This window comes from Nannobrachium achirus (genome assembly GCF_963921795.1).
Source record: "Nannobrachium achirus genome assembly, chromosome: 18".
In the NCBI taxonomy this organism is placed as follows: domain Eukaryota; kingdom Metazoa; phylum Chordata; class Actinopteri; order Myctophiformes; family Myctophidae; genus Nannobrachium; species Nannobrachium achirus.
The window spans coordinates 32,192,429-32,212,467 of NC_137825.1; the positions used below are offsets into that span (position 1 = coordinate 32,192,429).

Consider the following 20,039-nt stretch of genomic DNA (forward strand, 5'->3'; position numbering starts at 1 on the left):
GAGCAGCAACAACACTAGTATATCGTCATTGTCGGGTGGAAAACCCGTATCTCAAAATGTGTACGTTCTTTGGCAAAGTAAAGCTCTGCTTCATCAAACAGGGCCGTCGCACAAAAGTAGTGAAAACAGCCGATCTACAAGCACACAACGCCTCGCGGTGCAAGGCGTTGTGCGCTTGTAGATCGGCTGTTTTCACTAGTTTAAATCATTTTTAAAATGATAAATGCAAAATGAACGGTTTTGGACATACAAGGTTTTCACCCGACAACGACGATATCTGAACTGTAGCTGGAGTAGCGGGAACGCCACCATCGCCCCCTGCAATGTTGTGGCCCTCGGCTTGGTACCCTAGACATAATTTGGCCCTTGGGGAAAACTAATTGGGGAACCCTGGGCTACAACAAGGTGGCATGGGATGGCGTAATTGGATACCACAGGCACTTCAAAAGGGGTTTCCGTGGCTTTGTTCCAAGCCAGGCCACCCGATCAGCATGTGGCGTGCATGTAAGGCAATGTTAGATAGGCATTCCCATTCACTAATTATTATATCCCATCAACCGGTGGATTAAAGCAGTGGTTCTCTTTTCCGTTTTGTGCGTGTTTACATATATAAAATTATTACCCATCATTTATATACAATATGTAATTTTCCTTTGCCATCATATGCCTCTATACACCAGCAGTCATCAGCTACTGCAGTAGGGAGGTGTTTACCTGCCGAAATACATTGCCCTCTCACTGTATCTTGGTGTTTTTTGTTTTGGACGGCTTTGGGCTACCAAAGCCGAAAACACCAAATTACAGCGCCACCACACTACTCCAGTGGCTGATCACTGCTGGTATAGAGGGGAATAATGGGTTAAAACAATGAATTAAATGTTGGGTTATGTAAACACATACTATGCCTTTAAACTATCTAACTAATTATAGCTGGGGACCCCCAGGAATTCCATGGAACGCCCTCAAGGATCCCCTGGGGATCCCCGGACCCCCACTTTGTGAACCACTGGATTGAAAAGCAAACAGATGGAGAAACCGAGACCGCCGAGCCAAACATTGATTTATTTTGTGTATCTGTGTGACGTAGGTGAGGCCAGAAGTAGTAGCTGTGTCTTTACCAATAGAGAGGAGTGACCATGATGAGCACAGAGTATGACTGATTCCATTTGTGTAGCATTTCATACTAGCAGGGAGGCCTGGGTTTGTCTCTATCTTGATAATATATCTTTGATTAAAGTCTTCCGGGGAGGAGGGGAGGGGGTACGGGCTGACAACGCACTGCACAGTCTCAAAGCAAATAAGATTCAAATGAGCTCCAACTGATATCTCACCCAAACACACGGAAGGCAGATGACAAGCGACTACATTAGAATCATATCTTAGCAGTTGTGGACAGTAACAAAGTCATTTTCTGAATACCTAGTATTTGTATATTTTGGATACATACTACTCGCCTTTCAACCATAAGGTCATGGGTTCGATCCCGGTGTGCGGTAAGTACTGGGAGCTGATGGCGCTCCACCTCAGCAATCCATTTCCCAGAGGTCTGGTGCATTGCAAAACGGGGATAGACTCCCACGCTCTGGGGCGTGTATCAAAACAGCATCCAGGAAGCTTGTGATTGGCTGAACCGGAGGTAGGGAGCGTTCCGCTGCATTCGTCTGGACCGTGCGGAGGTGCCGATCGAGAGCTCACTCGTGTATAGGTTATAGGTAAATATAATAGGCCTACATGCGATGTTTCATGACATATAACACAAGAAATAATCATAAACATTTTATATTTATAAGGTCAAGTATTATACTAAATAATTGGGACTTACAAGAAGTTAAGAACCATTATCATAGTTATAATAGGCCTACATTTTTGCAGTAGTTTAGGCATTTTGGTTTGATAACGTTGTGGGCAGAACAATTTGTCCTTGTTTGTTATTTGACTATTTTTACTTTAATTATAATTAAAGACACTTCATAGTGAATTAGTGATTATAATAAATAGCCTATGTCGTGATTGTTGTTATAGCTAGATCAGATTGTGTTTATAATACAACGCCGGTGCGCCTCCGTCATCTCCACCGAAAACAAGCGCTCCCCCCTTGTTCCATTGTCAGAACCGGGACACTGTTTTGATTCACGCCGCTCTGGGACCTTAAGCACGTTATCTCCAGTACAAATTTGACAGAGCAAACTTTCACTTGCAGTTGACTAACATATTTGACCAGAAGTACCTACACTTAAGTTCTGTGGTTTGTGTACACAAACTGCATCAGACTACATCAGATGCATAATATGAAACCTGTGGTTCCGGCCTGCGAGCTCTGAAGCCAAATGATAAACATGCGCCCAGTGTGTGAGCACTTACTGGAATCAAAGTGCTGCTGAATCACTGCCTTGATTTGACACAGGAAAGTCCCTCTTCAGAAGTTCACTCCTACCATCATTCATCCTTCTGGAGTGTTTGTACTTGTTACTGTAGATATCTCTAACTTTGTTAGTGTGTGTGCGTGTGTGTGCCTATGTGGGGGGGCTTGGCGGCGAAGCAGTGTATTTAGATTTCCTGGAAATTCCAAGTGGTTTGGATTTACGAAGACGAGAGCAAAGATTCTCATAAGATGAGCAGCAGGCAAGACAGTCCTAAACCTGGTGTTTACGAGGATGTGTGTTTGCGTGCGTGTAAACACGTGGATCAGCAGTGACCAAAGTCCATCAACTGCTCTTCACATTGCTCATAAAATTCACTAGGAGTGAGCGAGAAGAAACGCAACCGAAATGGAACAAAGTAACACCCAAAGATTTGATTGTGTACTACCCTGTATCGCTGTTACATGGGTGTGTATGGGTTCAAAGATCATCGGGAAGATTTGGCCCACTTCCCTGACACCACACACACACACACACACAACGGGCTGATAGACAAAGCCAAGCCGAACGGAAGGTCCGACTGAATCGCGCAGAGATCACGACTGTGGGGAATTAACAACAACAAGAAACAATGAATGCACTGGAAACAACAGAAGCCAAGAAGAAAGTCCTTTCTGACACACCCTGAAGCTACCAGCATACATACACGTAGCCTACACTGTGAAATCAACTCTGGTCCATTTGTATACTCCCCTGAGTTACATTATACTCAGGACAGAGGACACAGGGTTATACAGTGTACGTGCATTATGTACACAAACGGACACAGATCTGGCCTATATGGCAGGTAAGGGGGACAACGCCCTCCACTTAAACACAAGGGGACAAAGGGATCAAGATATTTATCTATCAAACTATTGTTATAAGTGGACCACCGCCACCCACCTGGGCTGGATTAGACCACTGGTTCCCAAACACTGGCTCGGGTCCCATTTGTGGTTCACGGACACATTTTTATGGGTCTCTTAAGTTTTTTACATTTAGTTTTTAATTAATATTTCAAAACATTTTCAAAGAACATTTCCCAAAAAGTTAAGTGTTTTATGAAAAAGAAAAAAGTAATTTTATTTATAAATAAATGAAAATCTAAGAAATTCCATGAATTAGAAACACATTTTTTAAGAAGTACTGAAAATAGCCGATCTACAAGCTCACACTGCGGCACGAAGAAGCGACGCGTTGTGAGCTTGTAGATCTGCCGGTTGCACTAGTTTGGGTCCCCGGGCTAAGTCTAATCTCTCCTATGGGTCTTGAACTAAAAAAGGTTTGGGATTAGACCATATCCTACTGCAAAGGTTGGAGAGCAGGATGTCCACGAATAATGCCTTTGAGATCATAAAAAAAAAAAAAACGAACAGAGGAAACCGACATATAGATCTTTCATTAGGGATGCACCAGTTGATCATGGACGGATTAACCCCCGCGAGGGCCCCTGGCCGATATTTTTTTTAGGGCCCCCCCACCCTCCACCATACCCCCCCTCCCTCCCGACACGCACTACCCAGCTCGGATTTTAAGCCATGATTATCATCTGTGGGCCAAGAAAGCACCTGTAGACAACAGAGGAGGGGCCCACACATTTGATTTTTAATTAACGTATACATTTAATTTTAGTAAATTGTCAATGACCACGCGTCCCAGTTCCCCCAAGGGCCCCTGAGAGCCAAGGGCCCCTGGCAACGGCCCCACCGGCCCAATGGTTAATACAGCCCTGCAGTTGATACAGTACATGGGGATCTGACCACACTGGCCCGGCTTGTTGTACTGCCACCACCACCAGTGTCTCTGCAAATGAGATGAGAGAACAGTGGCTGATTCTTGATCTGTTGTCACATCGATCTATGTGATTGGATTTGTGCTCATTAAAAGTAGGGATATTGGTGAAGGGCTGGACGATTGAGTTATTCTATTCCAAAACTAAACAAACAACTAACAAGCGCTAAACCAAGAAGCTATTGGCCAACTTATCATTTTAAACATCTTTTTTTAATCAATTTTGGCCCAGAATTTTACAATATGTGCATCCTCCATCTCTCAAAGGCAGCATCAGATTACCTCCCCCCCAAAACCCCAAACCAAATCGACCTAATCATAACTAGATTCCCAGTTTGAATTATGCCCTAAAACGGGCACAGTCAGAGCAGGAGGTGGCATCTTCTAAGCATGAAGCCAGTGCCCCTCTCTCTCCCCTCCCCACCACCTAGGGCTGTCACGATTATGACATTTTACATGACGATTAATTGTCACTCAAATAATTGCGTTTTAACGATTTAATTGTGTTTTTGTCGTTGACAATTACATTTCTGTTTGGCTTTTAGGCTTTGAAGTTGCACATGGTAGATATGACACATAACCCAAATATACAAAGAAATTACTGACATTTGACAACTTTATACTTAAAAAAGAACATTGATAGTGGAAATAGACGATCTACAAGCTCACAACGTGTCACGATGCAACGCGTTGTGAGCTTGTAGATCTGCTATTTCCAATATTTTTTACATTAAAAAAATATATGAAAATGTTTTCAACATGGAAATGAATAATCGCAATTATGTCAAATAATTGCGATTAGACGATTATGTAATAATTGTGACAGCCCTCCCCACCACCAGTCCATATCCCCTTTTGTTGTCAGCGTCTGCGGGGCCAGAGAGAGACCACCTGTTTGTGTGTGTGTGTCCATACGGAGCCAGAGAACAATGAGCGGCCCGCTAGTACACTGTGAACAGAGCAGCAGAGCCACGGGGCCTGACACTGACCCAGCTGCACTGTGTTTTCCACTGCATGCACGTGACTCTGGCAAGGGTGGGAAAAGTACTCACATGTTTTTACTTTAAGTAAAAGTATCAATACTGCACTGTACAAGATGTCAATACTGTACTGTGTTACAAGGAAAAGTCAGGAATTAAAAATGTACAAGAGTAAAAGTATAAAAGTATAGAGGGTATGCGCGTGACATCATCATCATCATACCCGGAACAGGAACGCCTACTGAGTGGCAAAAAACTACTTTCTGGCCTTGACAGCCCATACATCCAAACAGAAAAGTCCTATCTGATTGCATTAAATGACGTTAAACTCACTTTGCCACTCGATTTGCCACTCAATTTAGCATTCACTTTATGCATGCGCATACCCTCTATTGGTATAAAAATGTACCAAAAGTAGAAAGTACTCATGCATTATGCAGAATGTACCATTTCACAAGTATTCAAAAAATGTTGTAAATTGTATAAAAAAAAATCTTTTGTAAATAGCAGATCTACACAACCTAAGCTCACAACAATGATCAAAATTAATAATCACAAAATATTGTCTCTGTCGAGTGGAAACCTCATACATGCATGTCCAACAAGATTCAAAAAAATAAATAAATAGGAGGGCCTGTTGTCTGAGTAACGGTGTGGTAGCAGGCCGAGCCAAGGTTGGAGGAGGGGGTGGGGTTTTAATGCAATCATACTTAGTTAATGCTTAACCGTGTTTTCCACAGAAGCCTGAATCAGTGCCGTCACACACCCTGGAACTGACGGGGGGGATGGGAACCTACTGAACTTGGCTGTTGGATTTTAATAAAAAAAAGTAGTCTGAGGGAACCAGGAGGGCTGGAAGGTCTACTGCCTCCTATATTAAATCACTTTCACTAAAGGCTTTAGGCCAGATAAAACAGCCCATAAATCTGATTGGATTAGTACCATGGCAGGTATATGTGAACATAACAAACATCATTCAGTCTTGTAGAACGATACGTACAAAAAGGTTTGATTTATACTTAAAGTTAAGTGTCGCACACCGAAAATAGCTTTCCTACAAGCTTTTGACAGAATATTTTCCTGGCAATTTAAAAGTACAGCAGCACGATACTAAAAGCCAAATGGATTAATCACTCGCGCGCGATCCATTGTGGTCCATGTAAACATTGATTTAACATCAATGAAAGCTAAGCAATACAACAAACACAAATCAAAGATATACATATACATCAAAGATATCAATTCAAGTTGACAATTTCATGGAAATAACAGCTCTACAAGCTCACAACACGTCACATCATTCATGACACGTTGTGAGCTTTTAGATCTGCAATTTCCAGTGGTTGGCAAGGTGCCAAACCAAGTTATGAATCAAGGGCAAGGTTTTTGAGCACAACACTGCTCAGTCAGACAGTCTGACTCAGTAATTATCAGTTAGCTGACAGATAATACCGTCAGGGCACGGCTAATGCCTTGCCCAGCGTGTTGAAACAACAGCGGAGCAGTGACACACCAAAACATTGTTGGTGTGTCCAGGTTTCCACAAAAGATGACAACAAAAGGATTCCAGACACACAGACAGTGACAGTGGCTTAGCTTAGCTTGGCCAGGGGGGACAGGTGTGTCACTGTCAGCACAGCTGACATGAGGTGGGAACACGGTTCACTGGCGAGTTTTCAGTGTTGCCCATGCAAGTCTGCTTATCGTCAGCTTTGCTGAAATAATGGCTTGGGGGGGGGGGACCAAAACAAACTCTTATATTTCTTAATAATTTCAACCTGAAAGTGAAACAACACTGGAGTAAGTCCAGAGTCCAGACTTTTATTTGTGCAAGTCACATTGTCTTGGGACTTAGGCCAAAGAAAATGGCCAAGTCAAACTCTTGACATATAAGGCCATTATACTAATGGGGTGGGAACAGCATGATCTTTTCAATAAGAATAGGTGAATAGGTGCTTGATCTACCTACGTTTTATTCTTAGATAACTATGCATTTGTTGATGTATTGATGTATTACCTTGTTTATTGCCAAATCGCTCTGGATTAAGAGTGTCTGCTAAATGCCTAAATTGTAAATTGTAAGGATATAGGCCTCTTTTTTTTTTTTACCAGAGGTGGCCAGTGTCATGAAGATCTGATTTAGGCATAATTATATGATCTTCCACACAAAAAGGTACATAGGCCGTATTTATAAGGGCTTGTTTATCTGTAAAGATGCTTGTAAATATTGGTAGTTGTGGGCTGCAATTTTGGGGGCTTGTTTACATTTTCATGTCAAGACAAGGACGCCCCCCCCCAGGCCCCCAAATTAATATTTGTCCCCCAATCTGAAAATATTTTGTGCCAAGAAAATATTCCACATGCTTTCAAGATTTTGGTCGGAGAATAGCAGATCTACAAGTTCACAGCGCGTTGCGATGCAACCGCGTGTTGAGAGCTTGTAGATCAGCTATTTTCAAATAGCTGTGTGTCTGTGTTCATGTGGCCTTTAGTTGTTTCTTTTGGGCATGTTTTCGTAGACCTGGTTGCTTATTTCTCTCGCAAGATCTGGCAGCTCTGTTGGCTGGGTGCAGGTGTGTTAGTTTCAGCTCAGCTCAGCTGAAACGGAGGTGCCGGGAAAAACGATTCACTCCCAGTGAATTTACGTCCAACAGAAACCAACGCAAGGGTTGGGTGTTCCGCATGAATCTTCCGGAATGCAATCATTCTGCTGCCTTTTTGGTGTCTTCAGCTTTGAGTGTGTGTTCTGTTCTCATGATAATATAAGGTGTTAAGTTTTCTCAACCGGTTTCACAGCTTTAAAAACAACACCAACAGCAGGCGACCATAAACAAGGGAGGGTTGGTCGCGCCACAAAAGAAAATTAGGAGCATTACATAATAGAACATACAGCTAATCTGCCATTGTGCCTATTCGCTCTTATTCAATAACACTGCCCAAAAGAAAGGGAGTCTACTGCCTAGACGCAGGCAATGTATGCAAAGTAAAAGACTGACGTTTTCGATGCTACTGCATCTTCCTTAGAGTCATGGCTAGAGCTGTCACGATTATGACATTTTACATGATGACGATTATTGTCACTCAAATAATTGCGATTAACGATTGAATTGTGTTTTTGTCGTCGACAATCACATTTCTGTTTAGCTTGTAGGCTTTGAAGTTGCACATGGCTGATATGACACATAACCTAAATATACAAAGATATTACTGACATATTTGACAACTTTATACTTAAAAAAGAACACGTTGTGAGCTTGTAGATCTGCTATTTCCACTTTTTTTTTTACTTATATGAACATTTTTCAACATGGAAACGATTATGACGATTATGAAAAATAATCGCGATTATGTCAAATAATTGTGTTTGGACGATTATGTAATAATTGTGACAGCCCTAGTCATGGCTCTGACAAACGTCTTGTACACTTGGCACACCTTCAAGCTGTATTCTCCTCTTCTCCCTGAATTTGAACCCGGTTTCCATTGAGCTAATAGAACCTGTCTGCTTTGCTCAGGGGATAAATTGAATCTTGACCATCAGGTCGAAATCCATGTCAGATGGATCCTGTGTCTAGGTGAGACTGAGACATGAAACAAACCGTAAATGTCTCAATAGAAGAGCAGGGAGACTAAATACAACCATCGCAATTGTATAAGTCAGGGGTCTTCAACGTTGAGAGAGAGATGAAGCAGGGACCCCCACAACCTCTTCATAGATTCCATATAGTTTCATCGTTTGACAGCACAATCGTCAGTGTATTTTGGATTCATGTAAATTTGTGTTTTCAGATATTTAACCACTTGAACCGTGTAAACTTGACCTTTCACTATGTACTTAGTCTGCTCTTTTTCCCCTCTACACGAAACCTCTTTGCCGAACCAAACCTCTTTACAAGCTCACAACGCCTCGCAGCGTTGCTTGTAGATCTGCTGTTTTTGGCTAAAGTTCTCCGAATATGGATGCTAGGTTCAAGTGGTTAATATGAAAAAGCAGAAAAAAAGTTTCTATCAATCAATGATTTGTTGGACCCCCTAGTAACTCTGAGGACCCCCTAGGGGTCCCGGACCCCCTGTTGAAGACCCATGGTATAAGTTATTGTGTACTATTAACATACTCTACCATACAGATTGGACAAAATTTCTCTACATTCAGAACACTGTCATTTTGAGGGCCATTTTTTTCTTTTTTTGAATCATGAGCCATGTTCGCAAGGCAGAAAACACATACATGTTTTTCAGCGGTGCGTGGTTGAACCACACAGGATGATGTTTCTTGTTGAACCGGTTATTTACTCCACAGTGGTCACATACTGTAAGCAAAGCGGAAAGGATCGAAAGTGTTACAGCAGTGGTTTCCCAAACATAGGGTGCACACATGAGAAAACATTCCACATAGTTTCAAGATTTTGATCGGAGACTAGCAGATCTACAAGCTCACAACGGGTCCATTTGCAGGCCGTGGACCCATTTTCATCGGTCACAAGTAAATATCCTGTTTCCTCCAAAAAAGGGACCAATCTATCAAGAATGTCATGATTACATCTAAAAATCTAAAGAAATGTCATAAATCTAAAAAAAAACGTTTAAGAAGTGGTGACTTGTGAGAATATCATATTGTCTATTTTCACTACTTTGGGTCCCGGCCCGTGGAGACAGACGCTCACATCTCTCTCCCGGGTCTGGAGCCAACAAGCTTTGTGAAGCCCTCTGTTTCGGGGTCAGGCAGGCACATGCACCAGGAAAGGAGATACGCTGGCGGGGCCCAGAGCCATGACAAACTGTTGTTCAAGGCATGGTTCCGGGCAGGCATGTGGTGTCCATATAAAGAGGTTCCACTAAGGTTTCACTTTGGGTAATAGAGTTACAGCCTACAGTGACTGACGACTGAATCTGGAATACTGACAAGAAAAGAGTTTCCAGGCGGTTTACGGTCAGACAGCAACAGCCAAACGTTGCCAGATCCTGCGAGGGAAATAAGCAACCGGGTCTACGGGAACAAGCAAGGCCCAAATAAGCAATTACACTTTAGAAACAAGCCCAAAAAAACGCAACCACCAATAGGCCTACAGCTTTACACCAATACAGCTTTACAGAAAAACAAGCCTCAAAGTCTCTTATAGCAAGCCAACAACAGGGCAACACTGGTTACGGTCAGCAACAACAAACTCGGCAGACTAAAAAACGTTTTCTCTGGAGGATTAAAGCCCGTTGAGATTTGTAGCTTCTCGCCACTATCAGAACTCTTCAACCGTTCCGACACTTGAACTCTTGACGGCACATCTCTAAAAATTCATTTATTTTCTGTGAAGTCTGGTTGCGTTTTGCTTTTCACGCAGGGACGGTTCAAAGGGAGAAGAAACACACATCCTTATCCGCAGGGCGATTCATCTTCAGTTCAAAGGCGCGAGGCAAGCAGCTAGCGGCATACTCTCTCTCCCCCCCCCCCCCCCCCCCTCAAGAAGGAAAGGAGGGGAGGCTCCTGTATTATTTTTTTTCGGAGACAAAACATCTCTCCTGTGAGAGTTAACTGTGAACCCTTTTATGCTGTCCAATATCAACAGCTGAGAAAGTGAACCATCCATCAAGCCCACATCGTCTAAAAGACGTTTGTTTTTCCAAACTTTTTCATGTCAAGGACCCACCAAAATCATACGCATTAGCCCGTGGACCCCATCTGAAAGAGATATACCCAGGATCCCCAATATAAGATCCTTTTTTATGGCTATAGCTGTGATTTCCATACATTTTTAATTCCAATGACCCCCCAGTTTGATATGTATTAGGCCTCAGATCCCTATTTGATCTCTGGGACCCCAACCTACAACTCTAACTCTATAGAATGTACAAACCAAATGGACCCTAGTAACAGGCTTCCATTTGTACACTCTCAGAGCTACAGACCCATAGGGGGCCAATTGGTTCCTACTTCCTAACTATCAATCATTTGGCTGGGGGCCCCCAGACCACACTTTGAGAACCGCTGGTCTAAAGACCCCAGACCCTAACCTCTTTAGTTCACTGATAACCTGAAGATTCTCTTCTATCTAAATGATCTAAAAATACATATCTTATGGTCTGAGGCGTGAGGGTTGAGCTTAGCGTGGATTTCAAAGGTCGGTCTTTTTGAACTGTGACCTCTGAGATCAATGTGTATCTTTAAGCTGTGTGCTGTGATGAGCAATACGACATTGTACTGCTAGTCTAGGCTACATGTCAAAACAACTCAGTTACGGAGGGTGGCACCATGGTGGTTGAGTGGTCAGCGATGACTCCTATGGGCAAGAAGGCCCTGGGTTTTAACCACTTAAATTTAAACCACAAAAACAAATTCTAAATTATGGCTGGTACTTCCAGCCAGGGCAACAGAAAATTGGCTAACCACTGCTCCTTATCTTAGGATTTCAAGTCAGCTGTTGTAAATATATATTTTTTAAAGTGACATTTCAAGTAGGCAGGCAGAGATTACCCAGCAAGCAACACCCTCGAGAGAGTTGTTCTAACGCATTGCTTCACCTGACAATCCCTCCTCAAAATGGAAGGATTGGATTCTGGTAAAAGAAAATATGAAAGACATTGCCCTTCAATGTCTACAGTATTACCATTTGTGCAGGCAGGCCATAATAATAGTTAGCCATCTCCCTCTGGGCCAGGGGACTAAATGCCAAGACTTTGTGCTATCGCTCCATCACAACAGTCAGTGGCCTATGGAGCCATGGGATAAAGGTGGGTGGACTGCAGAGTCCGCAAAACAATCTACAGTCTAGGCATTTCCTGCAGCCTGGGAAGCAAGGGCATAGGACTTTATATAGAGACACATTCTGCAATTATTATGACCCTTTTACCCTTGAGAACAACTCTAATTCACTCACTTTCACAAGTTCACACACTCTCTGTGAGATCAGTCTGTCTGACTGATATATATCGGATATTATTTTACTTTGACGACATTGGTATTGGCAAGTATGTACAATAATTCATTATTCCAATCATTATGGGTGAACATTTTCCAAAATAGCAGATCTACAAGCTCTCTTAACACACACACACACACACACACACACACACACACACACACACACACACACACACACACACACACACACACACACACACACACACACACACACACACACACACACACACACACACACGAAACTATGATGCACAGTCAGTGATGAGTTGACTATGACTCCACACACAGCTTACAAACCAAAACAATAATTACAAAGAAAAAATGTTGATTCAACATCGATTCACCAGAGGTGTCTTTGTCATCCACTACAATTATTCACACTGCTCATGAAAGCGGCTGAAGTCAGCGCTTTTTATGAGAACCAGGCCATGAGCGTGCCGTGGCACCTCCCCCACTCTCCTCTCTCCCTCGTTTCGATGTGGATTCTAGGGAAATGACCTCAGAGCAGTCAGACCTGGGCTGGTAGCCAGCACTATGTCCTCACTATGCTGAATGGAGTGATGATGATCCTCCTCTCTAGAGCAGGGTTCTTCCATGTTTTCAGGCCAAGGACCCCTTAGTTGAGAGAGAGATGAGCCAGGGACCCCAACAACCTTTTCAGAGATTCCAATCATCAGTGTATTTTGTATTCATGCCAATTTGGGTTTTCAGATATTTAACCACTTGAACCTTCATTGCTCAATAAACTTGACCTTTCACTCTGTACTTACTTTACACCAAAACTCTATGCCGAAAAAATCCACAGATCTGCTATTTTTGGCGAACGTTCTCAGAATATGGACACTATAGGTTCAAGTGGTTAATATAAAAAAGAAGAAAAAAGTTTCACTCAAAGATTCAAAAATAGTAGATCTCAAGCTCACAGCGCGGCAATAATGCTATATTTGAAATCATGTTTGAAACATTTTGAATCATTCGAACACAAATCTTCTCTTTAGATGGGGTCCCCGACCAAATATGTCAATTTTTAGGGGTCCTTGCCGTAAAAACGTTGGGAACTACTGCTCTAGAGCAAACTGAAATGGCGTCGCAACTCGCAACCACCCAACATACATTTCCACAGTAGGGCTGGGCGATATGGACTTCAAATCCGCATCAGTTATTTCTAACTTTTGTCTCGACTACGATTAAACGCGGAGTAAAGCGATGCGTTTTGAGCTTGTAGATTTTGGAATTTTCCACCCAACAGACGATATAGGCCTAGTGAAAATAGCAGATATACAAGCTCACAGTGTGTTGCGATTCAAAACTGTGAGCTTGTAGATTGGCCATTTGTCGATTATAAAATCTATAACACATGTTTCATGGCAAATCGTTGATATAAGACATTTAAAAACAATTATAAACTAAATTAGCCATTAGCTAGGTTCTAAATATTGTTATTTGAGCCCTACTCCACTTCAACCCCCAACAAACAGCGCTCAACAGCAGGAAGGGTGGGGGGTTGTGCTCCCTCTGCTCTGACAACAGTCTGGAAGACACAATAGTTCTTGATGGAGGGATAAACATCTGAAGAGCTCTGGGAAGGAGAGGAGGGAGGGAGAGGAGTCTGGAACAACAACTAAAGAGATGCTGCACGGCTGTGAGTGAGTGGAGTACGGAACACATCACCCAGCATTGGTGGAGAAAAGCAAAAGAGAATGGAGGAGTACAAACAGGGTTTCTGGCTTTCTGCAGGTTTAGGCAAGCTAGATTTAAGAGTTGACTTTTTTAATGCCACTCAGAATTTAGCATCCCTATTCTGGGGGGGCGTTCACCGATCAGCCGATCTACAACAAGCTCACAAGTCACAACACATTCACACCACAAGAAGAAACACAACACATGAAACCCTGACAAAGGGACGGAGGCTTCACGTGTGTGTGATGACGTGTGAATGCACTCCCTCTGCCACCATGGGACCATCTGCTAGGCGTGCTAATGGTCAACATTAGCTTTAAATCTCCCTGTGGCCAGTGGCCACTGTCTAGTCTGGTGTCCCCTTCTCCTCATGTGCTCCTCTGACCAAATGCAGAACTTCTCTTGGATTTCCACATAGCACTTCAGCACCGAACCACACCACACCTATGTTTCTATAGCACAGCAGTACCCCTCTCAAATCCACAGGTATGCGTAGCAGACTACGATCATTGACACTCCTTTGTAATGTAAGTAGGGTATACAATACATAATGTACCGTAGGTGTAGGTCATGGCTAATTGCCTAACAATGTAATGTTAGGCAACTAAAGTGGCCAACTGTCCTGTATACAGATGCAAATCAATCACCTGTGCCATCGTTGGACCAAGTGGACACTTACAGGTCTGCAAAACCAAAACCAGTGCAAATCACGACAAATTCTGAGCAAATCACAGCTAATCCAGTGCAACGAATATATATATATATAAATTAAAACAAATGGGACGATACGCGATATTACGATATTATAGCGATATTATCACGAAATTATCGTTTATCGTGATGAAAAACAATCACGATAATCGTATCGTGGAGATTTAATATATTGTGATATCATCCTCCGTCATGCACTGGGATCAATTCACCTTTTATTTGCTGAGCTGCATATCCGGTACCACTTAAACCCTCTATAATTGGTAAAAGGTACTTAATATACGTACTTGATACACTCAAACACCTGACACCCCACACACACACACAAAATTGTGGACAAAATCTCCTCCAACGACAACAGAATATTCAAAGTTTGGAGTCCGAGAGGCTAAATCTCGTCAAATGGTGGTCCGTGGCTCAAATTCAGAATGAACTAGAAGCAGTGCTCTTCCGAGCACAGGTCTCCACCAGGCCGTGCGTCCTGGTGGTGCTACTGTATAATAGGCCAATGTAAAAAGGGTGGCATATGTTCTTCACCTTAGATCTTTCATGGCAATCGGATGCTGCATGCATGATTTCAAGCATTGTGTTCCAAAAATGTGTTTTGCTAAAGTCTACCTGCTGGTGGCGCTATAACAGGACAATGTTAAAAAGGTAGCATTTGTTCCTTGACCTAGTGGGAATATGTGTGGCAAATGTCACGGTAATCGCAAGCTGCGTTGATGATTTGAGGCATTTTGTTCAAAAACGGAGCAATCCTGCAAACTTTGGAAGCTAATATTAGCCAATCAGGATGGAATATGAAATATCAGACGGATCGGACTTGATCACATGACTATAGAGATACTGTGTACCGATTTGCATGATTTTTGGATAAAATCTCAAGGAGTAATATCCAAAAATGTGTTTTACATAAGTCGGCCCAAAGGTGGCGCTATAAAAGGCTGATGTGAAAAATGCAGGGCAAAGGTTTATCCTTAGCCTCTAGGGAGTGCGCTTACAAAGTTTGAAACTGATCGGTGGAGTTATAGGTAAAACCACAAATCGGGCTGTTATAGCGCCACCATGAGGCTGATTAAAAAAAATTAAGTGGCATTTCTTCCTCGGCCTAGTGGGAACGTGTGTGCGCGATTTCATGATAATTGCACTTTGCGTTTGTGATTTGAGGCATTTTGTTCAAAACGGCTCAATCCCACAAACTTTGGAAGCCAATCTTAGCCAATCAGGATGGAATATGCAAAATCGGACAGATCCGTGTCGATCACATGATTGTCGAGATATTGCCTACCGATTTGTAGGATTTTTGGACAAAATCTGTAAGAGTAGTGCACAGAAATGTGTTTAGCAAACATCGGCCACTAGTTGGCGCTAGAAAAGGCCCATTTGAAAAATTTAGGGCAGAGGTTCTAGATTGGCATCCAGGGAATGTGTGTGCTCACTTTGGCAGCGACCGGGCCAACGGCGACTGAGATTTGGCGCTCACAAACTGCGAGGACGCACGGACGCACGCACGGACGCACGCACGGACGGACGGAGGGGAAAACATACTCTCCCTCAGCCTTCGGCTGGTGGAGAGTAGAGACAATAACAGACCTTGATATGAAAAAGGTTGAAAACCACTGCTCCATGTGTGTGTTTCATGCACACACAGAGCTTTTAGGCGTGCTACAAGACCCCCACGGTGTCAGAGGGCAAGAGTCAGTTCGCTGCCTGCAGGGCCAAAACAAAAGCTAGGGTCGTTTGTCAAAGACGTCCACTCACTTTTGTCCCCCCTGGCTAACGGTTTTTACAAGGAGGGAGGGGGTTGTTGTTTACAGAACATAATGGTCAATAAACCCAGGCCCCCCTGCCGGGTTTATTGTCAACGTCGTTAAAATCAGCGCTCACTTAAGTGTGATTTATTTAACACTAATAGGTAGGCCTATTAACAGCCAAGACACTCCAGTTGAGAAAGTGAGAGAGAGACAAGTGAGAAAGTGAGAACTTCAACTTTTATTCACATGTTTAGACCTTACACAGGGAGTAAAAATTGACCTTTCACTCTGTACAAATAGATGTGGAAAGAAAACAAAGAGACAGAGAAAGTGAAAGGGGAAAAATGACGGCGTCTGTAGTAGTAAGAGCACTTAATCGCGGCACTAAGTCCCCTACAGTTTGTTTAGCTTTCCAGAAACAGACTGAGTGAGTGACCGTATGTGGCTTTGGTATTGTTATGCAACTCAGTCAAAGAGTGTAGAAAGCTGACACTTTTAAAGCCAGCCCCCATCTGTCCCACTCTGATTAAACCATTCATGCTGTCAGAGGAGGGGAGGGAGAGAAAGCTGCCTAAAAGCATCAACCTGAACCTGGAACCTCATCTGGAAATATATGAGTCAAAATTTTGACTAACGGGTCTACTTTATAGGCCAATTCACAGCTCACAACTGCAGGCCTCATGCAACAACCTAGTTGGCCATTCCTTCTACCACACAGTAGACATTTGTTTTCAAACTTTTCTTTTTCCCTTTTCCAAGGACCCCCATAACTCAGAGTGTGTACAAATGGGTCCATTTGCACGCTCTGAGTTACAGAAATCTAAGGGTCCTTTTGGAACAGCCCCCTGAAGAGTCCCTGGACCTCACTTTGAGAACCACTGCAGTAGACTAAATCACAAACGTTCTCTAGTGGACAAAGCAGAATCTGTCCAAACAGTCTGAATAAACATGCTGAGTGTTCCGTGCAGATCGCCAACAACAACCTTTGAGATGTTGCCCATGATATCTATTCTAGCAGCCACACATTCAGCTACAGTGAACACTCACTGCTACAAAACCATACCAACAAAAGAACCAGTGTCATTTTTATAATTCCACTCCACATTTCTCCACTACATCTCAAGAGGATTATTGTACTTTGGACTCCAAATACAATTATTATTACAAAACATACATTTGTTTATTTGAAAATAAGCCGATCATATAGCATATATTGTAGATCTTTTATAATTTCCAAAAAAGTTTGACTCATTTGAGGGAGAAATTTGACAGAAATGGGACCATTCATAATGAATAAGTACTTTGACTTTGGTACATTTAGAACATGCCGTTGCCAATAGCCTACTTGATGCCAAGTTTACTCAAGTGAATAGGCTACAAGACTTCGACTTAAAAGGACATGTAAAATCTGAGCACTTCTACCACAGCCAAGAACCAGCTACTACACACATACAGTATGTTAAGATGCTAAGCAGCACTGAGCACAGCCAGCCAGAAGGTCACCCAAGTGGAAGCACATCGATCATGACCCTGCCTCAACCCACTGGGGACCTTCCAGCCTGGGGGACCCCCCAAGGGGCTGGGGGGTTCCAGAGGGGCTACAGGAGGGCCCCTAGGCCCCAACCAAATGAGATACATAATTAGAGTTTGAAAATAATTCGACCTATTTGAATCCCACAGGGGGGAAATCCCAGTTTTCAGCTTGACACATTTGCAGGACTCAGGAATCGAACCTGCTTGCTTCCCAAGCAGGCTCTCTGTCTGCCCCAGTAAGCTACAACACTAAACAACTTATACAGGCTTCTATCAAGGAGGATGTTTCTGTATCACCAAGTCTAGCTATGGTTCTCAATAAACAACTGAAATCAATTAAATTCAAAGCATCACATCCAAGAAAATATCCATCATAAAATTATGATGTGATATTCAATTCAATTTGACTTCATATCAGGGGTCACAATAATAGCTTTTGATCAAGACTATCATAGATGCGCTTTAACGAGTCTGACTTTTACTTCATAGATACTAATGTAAAAGCCAGTCGATAAAATACATCCATGATAGTCATGATTTCCCCCCCTTTGTGTGTGTGTGTGTGTGTGTGTGTGTGTGTGTGTGCGTGCGTGTGTGTGTGTGGGGGGGGGGGGGGTCCCCCAGATGACAACAATGACAATTTAATTTAAAAAAAAAAAGAAACATTGGCCAAATTGTCAAACATCATAAGAAACAATTGTGGAAAAAGTCGATCTACAAGCTCACTAAATATTACTCCTACAATTCCAAGGGCATGTCAGGGTAGGGGTCCCCACCCCCAAGTTATTTTGGGGGGAACCATTGACATAAAGGAGGGGGAGGGGCATTATCATAACAAAGTTTGCAAACATCTTCCCTACACACACACAACACAAAACCTTCACACTTCTGAGAGTTTCCAAAAGCTTTATAGCCTGTATTATGCAACATAGCCCTGTTTACACAATACTGTATACTCCCAACTGTATAAATGTTCCCCATTTTCAACTGTTTTTAATTTATTTTATTTTGACACTTGCTTTGGCAATGTAAACGTATGTTTTCTCATGCCAATAAAGCTCCTTTTAATTGAATGGGTACCAGGGGTCTATTGGTTCAATGTTCCTCTCAAGAGTTAAATTAACTTATTTTTCCATAATGAGATTTATAGGCTCTGAAATCATCCATAATAAATAACACAGGACAGATTTGACATTCAAATGAGATGGAGATCTGATCCTCTTTACTTCCTCCCCATTGTCTTCATCCCAGTGCCATTTATTTCCATACAGGAGCAACCTGAAAGTTTCCTTGTAGTAAAACCGAAACAACGTGCATTATAACGGCAACAACAACTCATTTATTATGTCGCCTTAAGAGAAGAACATTTAAAAGTGTACGGTAATACATAGAGAGAGAAACGTACAGGCAAGAATAATGTATTAACAGCTGAACGTTACCTTATTATAATGCTCGTGGACGGACAGGGAACGGGAGGAATATTCCTTGTTGTTGGCGATTAAGTTTCAGGCTATAAAAAATAATCCTCTGAAAAACTGGAATTTCCTCAAAGCGTCGAAGCGGAAAAAAACCCTTAGAGAAGCTCGTCCCAGTTGGTTAAACTCACTCATAAATGTGACTATATTTCCTCACAGAAACGACATCTAGAACAGAGCAGACGCAGCTCTGTGTGTGTGACTGACACTGTGTTGGTTCACGCGTCCCTCGTCAAGTTTGCTCACTGCTGCTCAGTGGCGACGCGCACCACGCGCGTACCCGCGTCTCGGGTCTCTCCCCCCGCCCCCCGTTTAAAGGGACAGTGTACCATTTGTAGTTCCCCAAACACTGTGTTGGTCGGGACTCCCATTTGTGGGTCGCGGACACATTTTTATGCATGGGTCCCTTAATTTCTGGTTTACATTTTGTCAAAACACACACAAAAAAAAAACATTCCCAAGATTTTCATGAATAAAAATAAATATAAATGATTTTTTTTAATAAGTAATTGCATAAATAAATAAATGTAAGAAATTCCATAAATTGTCTAAAAAGTAGTGAAAATAGTCGATCTACAAGCTTAGAGATAGCGCTTGTAGATCTTCTGTTTTTTGGTCCCAGGAAACGTCTCTCTTTTGGGTCTCGACCTGAAAAGGTAGGGAACCACTGGTCTACAACACAACATGTTTAAGACAGTAGTGTGTTTCTTACTTCTAACATGTTTAGGGCAGTGGTGCTGACTATTCTGCTGTTAGCAGGGTCTGTCAGAAGACATTACATGTCATGGCTTCCAGTTCCC

The 20,039-nt window shown here is 42.6% G+C and overlaps 1 protein-coding gene across 1 annotated transcript in view; it reads right to left on the reverse strand.

Moving 5' to 3' along the window:
• Positions 1-19,422, reverse strand: part of LOC308303382 (cdc42 effector protein 4-like) — a 45,611-nt gene extending 26,189 nt beyond the window's left edge. Inside the window, exon 1 of the mRNA XM_080747736.1 lies at positions 19,204-19,422. The gene's annotated coding sequence lies outside the window, so the exon portion shown is untranslated. The remainder of the gene's footprint in view (positions 1-19,203) is intronic.
• Positions 19,423-20,039: the final 617 nt, after the last annotated feature.